This window comes from Zootoca vivipara, chromosome Z1 (genome assembly GCF_965207765.1).
Source record: "Zootoca vivipara chromosome Z1, rZooViv2.hap1.1, whole genome shotgun sequence".
Lineage (NCBI taxonomy): Eukaryota > Metazoa > Chordata > Lepidosauria > Squamata > Lacertidae > Zootoca > Zootoca vivipara.
This window is the reverse complement of record NC_142583.1, coordinates 24,230,341-24,242,487: the sequence shown is the minus strand read 5'-3', so window position 1 is coordinate 24,242,487 and position 12,147 is coordinate 24,230,341. Positions and strand designations below refer to the sequence as shown.

Genomic DNA, 12,147 nt, shown 5'->3' with positions numbered 1-12,147 from the left:
GGCCTTTAATGGTTGGTCTCCAATGCATTCAACAGATGAAGCTTTAATATCTTGGGACAGAGATGGAAATGGCTCCACCTTTAGAATTTCTGCATTATCTCACATAAGTATTTCTCATGTATTTGGTGAGTTCTGCCCAGCTGAGAGATCTGTGGGGATACTGAAAGACCTTATGTGAGTTTGCATAAAACTTATTGAAATGCCTAGTGGCTATTGCACATCTCTTCTCAGAGCTTACATCCTGCCACATAGTGCCTTATTCTGCAGTTGTACATACTTTATATCCCAATCAGATGTTCCTGCTGACTCATAGCAGTCTGAAGAGCTGTGGACACTTTCACTTTGTATGGTTGCACCAATGTTACATTAGGACACCACAACATTTTCGTTTTAAAAATGGTAGACACACAGTGCTTTCCTTCTCTTTTTTCGTTTTGGTAAAACGGAGGTGCCGGTGCTCATATATTGATAGAAATGCATTTTTATCAAAAAGTGGCTGCCATAGGCAGCATAGAAAGAGGTGCTGAGTAGACTTTTTTTAAAAGCTATGCCAAACATTTGTATATTTTGCTCAATACAAGCAGTCCAGAACAATGCATGGTTACTTTGAAGTTCTACTGGGAGGCATTCTCAAATAAGCACACACAGGACTGTAACCAAAGTCGCCCAAATGACAAGGGTTCCAAGAGGTGGCTTCCCATACCCCTGTGCTAAGGCCAGGGTTGTGAACTTGAAGAAAATTTTGGGGGAAGCAGGAAAGCCCCACCTTGCATAATGGATCACATGGGGCAGCACACACACACACACCATTTGAATGGTAATACCCATCAACTTGGGGGGGGGCATGCCCCCTCACATATTTTATGGGGGGGAGGTTGAAGGGACCTCGGCCCCTAGGAGTTGGCTCCTATGACTAAGGCTGTGTACACACAATATCTAAAAAGCACATTATTTGCCTCAAATAATTGTGGGTACTACAGTTTACCCCTTGCAGAATTACAATAACCAGTAAACAAGCCAGGGGCAGCCCAACACATTTTGGCACCTGAGGCAAACCACAAATTGCTGCACCCCTCCCTTTCAGGTAAGAAGAGATATAGGAAGACCTTTATCAGGAACAAGGAGTGGCAAGGGGGAGATCAACATTGGGATGTTGCCACAGTGGATCCCATCCCCTCATGCAGTTGCCCCATCTGACCTCATAGGTGGACTGGCCTCCCCTGTATCCCTGTGCTCCTCTGAAAAGCCCCTCTGGAGGGTCAAGGGCCTTCCTGAACAATGGGGTGCTAGGCTTAGGAACTGCTGCGGGAACCCCCAAATCAGGCTTGAAAGAGTGAAGAAGTTCATGGAAGTTAACATGCGGCACCCCACATTGTCCAGGAGAAAGATTTTCACAGGATCTCTGTTGGGGAAGGGACCCTTTCCATACATGAACTTCCTTAAGGTCAGCAATATATGTACAGTTGCTTGTGAGCAAGTCTCACTGAACACAATAGGGCTTACTTCTGAGTAAACATGCATTGGATTCCTATGTATGTTGTATTGTTATGAGCTTGCCTGTTCTGTTCTGGACTTGGAGCTTGGCTGGAAACCTAATAGGGAAGCAAGGTTTGTTGGGGTGTGAGCTTCCTCACCCTGTGCTCAGCTTGTATACCGGTATGTGTAGTTCAAACCATATATCCTAAGGACACCATGGTCTCTATTGATCCTCATTCCTAGGAAACTGAACCCTGGGAAAGTGCAGGAACTCCTGGAGTCTCTTGCTGCTCAGAGACTGGGGTTGCATGTAGCAATATCTTGGTGTTTGGCTTTTCTTGGGCCTTGTTCCAATTGCTTGATTTTCTAATGCAGGATAATTATTATTAGCAGCAAATAATCAAGTATTTGGTTGGGGGGGGGGGTTAGCCAATTTTAAGAGCCTCAGGAGCTCCAGACAGAGAATGCTGCCAGCTGCTATGACTCAAAATCTCTTTCCTGAACCATGGCCCATGGGCACTGACCAGTATGGTCTCTTTTTTAGTACCAATTTGCTGATTTTGCTGCTGACTCAAAAGCTGTTGGCAGATGCGCACATAGCAATTTCTACAATTTATTACTGACATATAATTACTTTGCATCACTTACAAATACCACTTCGCTGCAATTAGTTTAGGAACTCCTCGACTGTAAAGTGTACAGCAAATAGAGAGATGGTACTGCAAATCCCTATTCGTCTCTCAGTGGTTTGTACTAACCTTAAACAGAATCATTGTACAAAGTTATGGAGCCACCACACACTCAATATCTTGTAGTTAGGCTATCCCTGTCCAGAAAGAGACAAAGTTGGGCCACTAGCTGAAGATGATGGAAGGCACACCATGCCATTGAGGCCACCTGAGCCTCAGGGAATAGCAATGGATCCAGAAGCTGTGTGCTCACTTTTTCAGTGGGAGTGTAACTCCACCAAGAGCAGGCAGCCTCCCATCCATCCAGTCTAGGGAACCACCCACTAACAGTGCCTCAGTCTTATCTTGATTGAGCTTCAGTTTATTGGCTCCCATCCAGTCTGACAAGGCATTATCATCTTCTGCACCTGCTGAAGTTTCTGAACCATCTTCAGAGGTAGCCCCACATAAAACACATTGCAGCAATATAGATGTCTTCCTATTTAGGGAGGCTGTGATTCTGCATCATTGGAGGTGCTTGTTACCGTAGTCCAGTGTTTCTCAACCAGTGTGCCTCCAGATGTTTTGGGACTACAACTCCCATCATTCCTGACCACTGGTCTTGCTAGCTAGGGATGATGGGAGTTGTAGTCCCAAAACATCTGGAGGCACACTGGTTGAGAAACACTGCCGTAGTCATTATTCTATCAAAATTATGAGTAGTTTGCAAAATATGCAATTCTGCTTTATTCCTCTACATTTACCATGAGCAGTAACTATAATTTTCCACACTTATCAATTTGGGTTGTGAGCTACAGTACACAGAACTGTAGGTTCTGCTTATGATGGCCTATTCAGAAACCCACAGTGTCATAAAAAGGAGACTATGCTGTAGAGCAGGCATCCCCAAACTGCGGCCCTCCAGATGTTTTGGCCTACAACTCCCATGGTCCCTAGCTAGCAGGACCAATGGTCAGGGAAGATGGGAATTGTAGTCCAAAACATCTGGAGGGCCGAAGTTTGGGGATGCCTGCTGTAGAGAGACAGGGAAAGCAAGCCACATGCCTGAATATGTTCTAGGCCTGATTTGGTATACAGCATTTCACTGATGCACACATACAAACCCCTTCTCAAAGTCAGCCAGGGCTATGCAAGACAAAATAATTTCATTACCTTCTATTTGCACTATTTGCACTCTGTGGGTTGCTAAAGCTAAAATCCATAATGGACATGTATTTCTTGCAGGAGTTGAATGTATTAAATAAAGTGGATGGCAACCACCATAGACTTCTGTTTCTGCATAACTAAAAAATGGTAGATAAGAAAGCTTGATGCAGCAGGCAACTGGCTCAGCCCCTTAGTGTTTGACCATGCCTGAACAACATTCACTGAGCTACAGAATTTTTGCCATCCCAATCCAAACTAAAAACTAGGTCCATGCAAAAAAGGTGGTTCAGATAATGCAGTCTGAGCTTAGTTTATGGTGGTTCCCCATATTGTACTTTCATTTATTTATCTGAATTCCAAATGGGCAGTTCATGAATGCACAATTTGTATTCTAGGTTTTTGTAGTAATTTCAAAGAGATTGTGTTTTCAACATCTTTGTAACAGTGGTTTACGGTTGTCAAGCAAATATCAATCAATGGCTTTAAAAATTAAGTTCCTCTCATGTTTCCATGCCATTTCCCTGATAAAAGGCTCCGCTGCTTAACCTGAAACTAGAGAAAGATGTATGTGGTAATGTGCAAACAGCCACAAACAACTTGAGATGGCATGTCTCAGTCTTGTGTGTCTGTTCACCTGCTGCAAAGACCAGACTGAATCTTCACAAACATTTTAAGAATGCAAGTAGGGGGAAGTACTGTAAGAGGAGGTCTTGAAGATAAGCAGAGCCAAGAATAATGTACTGTGGATGGCTTCTCACTCATGCATCCATGAGGATGTTGACAATTGGGAGGGCAGCCCTGATATCATTTAAATTCTAAGGGTTGTGGTCCTTAACCTCACTCACACAAAAGCAGAGGCTAAAGCTGAGCCTGAATTACAATCTTATGCCTCCTTGGCATAAGTCAGGCTTTCTCAGACTCGGCCCTCCAGATGTTTTTGGCCTACAACTCCCATGATCCCTAGCTAGCAGGACCAGTGGTCAGGGATGATGGGAATTGCAGTCTCAAAACATCTGAAGGGCCGAGTTTGAGGAAGCCTGGCATAAGTCTTTCCTCTGCTATATTAAGGTCCTGCCTGATTCCAAAAGAATACATCGTAGTCATTTAAGACAACTTAATGATGAGTTATCTGACACATACAAAATGGCTGCCATTTTGGAGAACTGTACTGAAAAGGCAAGTGCACAGCAACCTTGCTGCTAGCCTGGGTGGGATCCAGTGCTGTTCAAGACAGACTCAGTGCTTTTATGGAGCCTGGTGAAACTATGTAGGCTCTTAGTATCACATGACCACTGTTGAACTATTCCCCACAATTCTACTTACTGGCCATTCTTTCTAATGCAATTTTACAAAAAATCCAGAAAATGTATTGTTAATGGAGCTTCTAGATTTTGAACATGAATCTTGGATTTATGCTGTTATTCTCAATTTAAGAGGGCTAAAGACTGATCAATATTTAGTTTTGAACATATAATCACACACACAACATAGAGTTGCGATTAGTAAGATAAAAGGTGTAAAATGATGGCTATAGATTGACATTGTGGAAAAATAGTCCCTTTTTATAATGCTCATCATGCATAATACCTCAAACTACTTAAGATAAACGCACTTTTTTTTTAAAGAGTAGATTGCAAAAGCTAACATGTCAAAATGATTTTTAGAGGAAAGGGATCCTTCACTGGTTGTGAATCTTGTTTACAAACTAGGGATTTACTAGGGGAGCTGATCTGTCTTGTCATCGCTGCAGTGAAGTCAATAATCCCAACCAAGTGTCTCATGTTTTATTATATTCCATGCATACCTCGCCAATGAGAGTTGAGTACTAGGTTAGTGTTCCATTTAAAGATTCCTAGGATAGCTTTTCAAAGACACCCATGAACAAATACGAAGGGGTGGACTTGTTATCATGGCAAGTGAACTCACCTTGGGCATTTTAAATCTTTTAATCTGTGGATTTATATGCATGAATGGTTGGGACAAATTCAGCTGGGCTAGGGAAAAACACTCAACATAAAATAGAATGTTCAGGGAGGAGCTGGGAAAGAGCTGTTGGTGAATCTTGATCCTCCACTGAAGGAAAATCTTGTTTACACATAGTGTCAGGAACCTTGGTCCTCCTTGGATCATCAGGGTATGAGGCCAGGACCTAATCTAGTAGATACTCTGTACTGTGTCTGTTCTGACCCGCAGAGGCAAAAAGCATCTAGAGATCAGCCACTTTCAAATCAGGGCCCTTGGCACACACACAACCAACACCAAATGAGAGAAAGTTCAGGAATAGACATAAATCCTGAAGTGCATGCCAGCTACCTGCCTTCTGTGGCTACGGCAGCTAGGGCTGGGTAAAAGATGAAAGAGACAAGAGAAATGCTGACTGCTTTGCTAAACATGACTGAAACAATATATTGCTTAAAGCCCAGGCTTAGGTCATTGGCTACCAGCATGAAGCCCATGGACCACAGTTTGGGAACCTCTGTTCTAGAAGGTATTTTTATGAGCTTTTCTCCTGACACTGTGATCAAGTTATTGTGTAATTTGATAGCAAATTTGGTGTTAATTGTGTATGTACTGGTAGGATTAACTATGGTTACTAACTGGATAAGAGTATCTGCCCCCTCCCCATTTTACTAGAATTTTGAGTGTGACAGAAATGAGAAGTCATTAATTATATGCACGTCAGAGAAAGGAATCAAATGTCAGAAAGTGACAGTGAACTACACATCACTGGAACTCCTTTAATGATAATATGCATCCTTATGGCTTGTTTCTCCTATTCTAAATATGACTCGTGGTTTTGTTCACATATTGAAGCCCCTTGAAGTGATGTGTAATTTCAAAGGAAACGAGCCATCTCTCTGAGGTGGTAAGTTTTGACGAGAACCACTGTTTTGATATGGGAGTACCTTCAAATAAACACATCTCTACATGAAAACTACGGTAATATGCACGAGAGGGAAATTGACTCCCCTTCATATAATAGCAGCTTTCTCCAGTATGCCTCCTTTGCATGTGTGCGGTTTTACAGAGGAAGCCCTGTTCTCTGTGTGTCAACTGGTAATTGAGTTCCTGGTGCATTTAGTTATCTGAGGAGAAATAGTCTGGCCATATAAGGCGATTGTATTGCCAGCCTAACCAGTGGGTCACAAGCCTCTGTATAATATAACCATAAGCCTAATTACAGGTAGGCAGCCGTGTTGGTCTGCCATAGTCGAAACAAAATAATTTCCCCCCCTTCCAGTAGCACCTTAGAGACCAACTAAGTTTGTCATTGGTATGACCTTTCGTGTGCATGCACACTTCTTCAAATAAGCCATTGGTTTTCAGTGGGTGGGTCTAAAGCAGTCTGAATTAGGGCTCAGCCAGACTTCCTTTTGTGCTGTGTTTCTAGGCACAGGTCTGCAGTTTAAAGCTCTATGCACACCTTTTTTTCTTTCCCCCAGCGCTTTCCTCATGAAAACCCACTATTTACTGCTGAATTGGAGCTAACTGCAATTTGAGGAAGCCCCAAATTGCCATTTGTTCTAATTCAGTATTAAAGAGCAAGTTTTCATGGGGAAAGTGCTGGGGGGGGGGGCATGTATATAGCTTTAAAATGCAGACCTGTGGCTAGAAAGCTTGGGGTGAAAAGGTAAGTGTAGATGAGCACTTAAACTGGATTGCAACAATGGCATTACAACATTTCCCTTAAAAAATGAAAAAGGGGGAAGGCATTGTAGGGGAGAAGGAAGAAGAAGGGCAAAGTACATCTATGCTACAAATAGGGGTGGGCAAATCTGTCATTTTTTGTTTCTCTCAGTTTTTCATATTTCCCAGAGATCAGTTCTCCACACTTTTCCATTGGTCTGATTTTTTTAAATTAAAAAAGCCCTCATGAAAATTCACATGCATTTTAAATTAACATATTTCTGTATGCAATTTTGCCTAATATACACAATTTGCAAATGTATTTCCCCTCAATATAATGTGTTTTAATGTTATTTTCACCAACACAAGTATTTTTATGCATATGTTCCCCTACTGTAGATGGTTATTTTGGTACACATTACTTGGGCGGCAGGGGTAGGGGTGGGGAGAACTGCATTTCAAAATTTGGAGAAGTGCAAATTTGGCATCATGTTTTGGAAAGGCAAGTTCGCATTAAAATCCAGTCCCTTACTACAAACATGTGCCAGTTCTATCTATGCTAATTAAACTGTCATTGTTTCCCCACAAAAGATAATAGTTCAGTACAAATGCTAATAAAGCTGTAAGAGATTTCTTAATCTGCTCCATACAAGTATATTAGTATGTACAGTGCACAAATCCCAAGGTTCCTTTGGCATAAGGAAAGTCTGTCAAGTCAGTATCACTGGTTTAACAATTTGTGCGAGGTAGAGAGATTAAAAAAAGGGGGAAGAGAGGCATATACATTTTTTTCTTAAAACACACACAGAGAGAGACAAAACTGGATCCCATGGTCCAGATTAGGGTTAAAGAAGATAGATGAGCTGTCTTCACCTATTTAAGATTCTGTCCATGTTTGCATTTCAAATACAGTGGTACCTCGGTTTACGAACTTAATTCGTTCCAGAAGTCCATTCTTAAACCAAAGTGTTCTTAAACCGAGGTGTGCTTTCCCTACTGAGGCCTCCCACTCCTAGTGCCCTTCCACTGTTTGGCTTCTGTTCATCTTCCGGGTTAAAGTTCACTAACCAGAACATCTACTTCCGGTTTTGCAGAGTTCGTTAATCAAATAGTTTGTTAACAGGACTGTTCGTAGACTGAGGTACCACTGTATTCAGTTCATTTGCTGCAGTGCCACAGCTGTGAATTGCTACAGAATTTCGTAAGTTGTTTCAGCAATGAAAGTCAGTGCCAGGCGCAGAAATATCTGATAGCTTTGTTAATTCATAGAGTCCTGCATATATAATATGCCCAAGAAGATGTGGGTCGCTCAGGAAAGATGACCCACTCTTAAGTTTCCCCAATGCCCACTGTGAAAGTGAGAACTATTGTATGTAATATGTTATTTCTAGCTCACAGACATTATACTTTTTAAAAGTCCTGTGAAGAAGCATCATGGGTAAAGATATCCGGGAAGTTTTGCTGCGCAAGTTCCAGTTAAATGAATGGTAAGAGCTAATTATTTAAGAGGTACCCTGCATTTCCCTCCAAGGATTTCACAGTGGCTTAAATATGGCCTCCAAGGGGACCTTCATTCAAGCTGACAGGGTTAGGCCTACATAGCTTGCTTCAGTAATAGACGGTCCTCTTGAGTGGTTGCTAAGCATTTCAGTGCCAAGGCTTTCGCAACATAGCTTCCCAGAGGATTGTGCCCATGTGTCAACTGAAGTCTGTGCAACAATTTATTAAGCATGCTATTCTTTCTCAAATATTTATATACCAGTTTGGTTGTGGTGTTTTGCTCACTAATGCCCGCACAGCTAAGAGCAGTTTAATCAATACAATCATGCGTAAAACAATTTAAGCAATTAAATACCGCAAAGGAGAAAGCCCAGCATCTTAGCAAATCCATCCAAGTTTCCTAAAGGCCTGGGTAGGATGGATATTGGCAGGCATTTGTTGTGGCGGAGAGGTTGTGACCTTGGGACCATGATGTAAAAAGACTGATCTACAAGGAATAAGGAGAGTGTTCTTCCCTTCTGAAGACACACACACATACATTTATGTTTTATTCACAATCAGATTTATTTAATGCCACACTGTTCAGCTTTCAGGATAAATACTGGACGCCCCAGAGGTAACCCCCACTGAAAACAAATCGCATTTTCAAGCCTGCTCACACACATGCTCCCAGTATGTAGGCTCCATACAGGGGCACCATCTCTGTGGGGCTGTGGAGGTTGGAAATCCCCCTTTGAAATTTTCAGTGAAGGAGCCAGGCCCCCTATGAGCCACACTCCTATGAGTGTGTCCCTCCTATGAGACACACCCAGTTGGTTATGCCAGGCTGGGCTGGCTTGTTAGCATAAGTTGAATCCAACAGTGTTTGGTACCTTGATTCAGTCTGATGTTTTTTTATTAAATAAAGGAATTCTGGAGAGGATCTAGCACTCAGGAGTTTAGTGGATTCTTTCTTCCTGGCAACCCCCCCCCCCCCCGTAACACTATGTTCATAGTTGTATTCTTGCCCATCTTCCTATTTCACTCATGTAAATTCAGAGGGAGATGTGGAGAATCAACAGAGAGCAAAGCTGAAGGAGCGTCTCCACCCCCATCGTTCAACCTGGACACTCACGTCCAGCTCCGAGTGCCTTCTGGCGGTTCCCTCACTGCGAGAAGTGAGGTTACAGGGAACCAGGCAGAGGGCCTTCTCGGTAGTGGTGGGATGCCCTGTGGGATGCCCTCCCACCAGATATCAAGGAAATAAACAGCTATCTGACTTTTAGAAGACATCTGAAGGCAGCCCTGTTTATGGTAGCTTTTAATGTTTGATGTTTTATTCTGTTTTAAGTGTTCTGTTGGGAGCCACCATAGCCAGCCAGATGGGTGGGGTATAAATAATAAAATTATTATTATTATTATTATTAGTAGTAGTAGTTAAACATAATACTTACTTTTTTCTATTTTCTTTGAACTCATGAGCCAAGAGAACCAGAGAAAAGAGTGCATTGACACATTATGGAGTGTATTTCACTGTCTCCACACTTTCATTGGCTTGTGAACCTAATGAAATAGCAGGTGTCTTCCTTGGTTACGTCTACCACCCTCTTTCAGCCATTTGAGAGAGAATTGGAGGGCACTTTAATTATTTACAACTTAAAGGATTGGCCCACCACAGTTTTCCCTGGCAGTGAGAACAAGTTTTATTCAGACTTCCAAGGTAGCATTTTTGGAAAATATTAACCAACTCTTCATACCAAAGTTCAAAAGCACTGGGAAAATGGTATCAGCTTGGATGGATCTCACTATTAATCATTAGCTTGCCCAAAATGAATGTAAGTGGAGGAGGAGGAATAGAGAGAGAGAAATATTTAAAAGGTATATAAAACATATTCATTATGTTTCTTTCTCTTATAGTAGAAATGTAACATGATTATGAGAGCCTTCAAGTCTAACCCTGACATCAAACCTTATTTCAGGGTTCAGACATTTTAAAACATGGAAACTTTGTTTGTGGGCATTAGAATATAATGGTCAGTTTTGAGAAGAGGCAGTGTTTAACCAGTCATTCTTGGTAAGGTATAAATACTATTGGACATCATGCTTGAGTAATGTTAAAATGTCTGGTTGACAACACGGCTCTAACAGCCAACTTGATAAGGAGCAGATCGGCTTATCGGTAACATTCTTTTCACAAAGAGGTCGGTGTTCTTTTAGATCCCTGAAGTGCAACAATTCACAATCATTCCAAAAATGTCTTAATCAAAATATTTATAGAACCACTGACCTTGCTCTTTTTTTCTTTTTTGGTACCTTGTACTTTTGTGGCACTTTGTGATTTTTGAAGCAGCTCACTGCACAGCACACAGGTATAAGGTCCATCTGACCAGAGCTACAGAATGGATGGCGTAGCATTGCTAGAGAGGCTCTTTATATGCTTGTCTGTCTGTTTCCCTGCCCCACAGTACAATGATGGCATTTTGATAGACTACATTTTGATGTCTATGTCCTCCCTGCAGTTTAGCAGCAGCCCTGAAGCTGGGTGGGCACCTGGGAGGCTGCAGAATGCAGATCACTTGGAGAGATGACATAAAGAAAGAAAGAAAGTATACCCAATAAAATCCATTGGCCACTGCTAAAAAAAGGTCAGTGCATTCTTTTCATGAGTATTTATCTCCCTTTTGATAATAAATTGATGGGGAATATTTGAAAGAAGTGGAAGGTTTTTTCAGCAAGGCACTATGGGAAGCTGTCTCCAAGACAACTTGTCTTCTTCCCCTTGTTGCATTATGTGTGAGCACATACCTGGAGGCAGTTCCTCTTACGTTCTTTGTATAAAGCACATATAGTGAAGAAATCTATAATGAAGAGGAATACCTTAAAAATTTGTTCTAACAGCATGCAGGCAAATATGTGGAAGGTTGATCGTCAAAGAATTGATGCTTTTGAATTATGGTGTTGGAGGAGACTCTTGAGAGTCCCATCGACTGCAAGAAGATCAAACCTATCCATTCTGAAGGAAATCAGCCCTGAGTGCTCACTGGAAGGACACAAGGCACAAGGAGAAGGGGATGACAGAGGACAAGATGGTTGGACAGTGTTCTCGAAGCTACCAACATGAGTTTGACCAAACTATGGGGGGCAGTGAAAGACAGGAGTGCCTGGCATGCTCTGGTCCATAGGGTCATGAAGAGCGGGACACGACTAAACAACTAAACAACAACAAGCACATGAGAACTTTTGCAACTCAAGCAAATAACTGTGTGTTTCTGCTTTTGGGGGGAGGAGATGAAATGGGATATAGGTAAGCATGCAATGCAACACTAGGTTCCCACCCTGCACCAACTCTTACTTATTTTGAAACTGCAACAAGTACGGTATTTCAACAGTTTCTTCACAAATGCAGGACTGGCGGCATAAGCATAAACCCTGAAGCAAATTCTAGCAAAAATATTTAGCTATTAATCTTCTTCCTCCAAAATACTCCCACATTCCTCCTGCTCTGTGCCATCTTGTAACTATTCTGTCAACAAGCCCAAATATATGTAAGCCAAGTGGCATAGGCATTGTAGTTTTTTCATGCACATGCCAGTTGAACCATGTTACACATTGGATGCATCCTACGTAAAGGCATATAACAGATGAACAGGATTGCAGTGGCCCCAAGTGTTAGAGCATCTGCAAAAGGTCCTTTGGTCTACTTCAGTAGGGTTTTACCTGAGCTTTTGAG

At 42.0% G+C, this 12,147-nt stretch overlaps 1 protein-coding gene across 1 annotated transcript in view; it reads right to left on the bottom strand.

Annotated features, from left to right (window-relative positions):
* SORBS2 (sorbin and SH3 domain containing 2) overlaps positions 1 to 9,994 on the bottom strand; it is a 189,442-nt gene extending 179,448 nt beyond the window's left edge. Inside the window, exon 1 of the mRNA XM_088660964.1 lies at positions 9,872 to 9,994. The gene's annotated coding sequence lies outside the window, so the exon portion shown is untranslated. The remainder of the gene's footprint in view (positions 1 to 9,871) is intronic.
* Between the last annotated feature and the right edge of the window lie 2,153 nt (positions 9,995 to 12,147).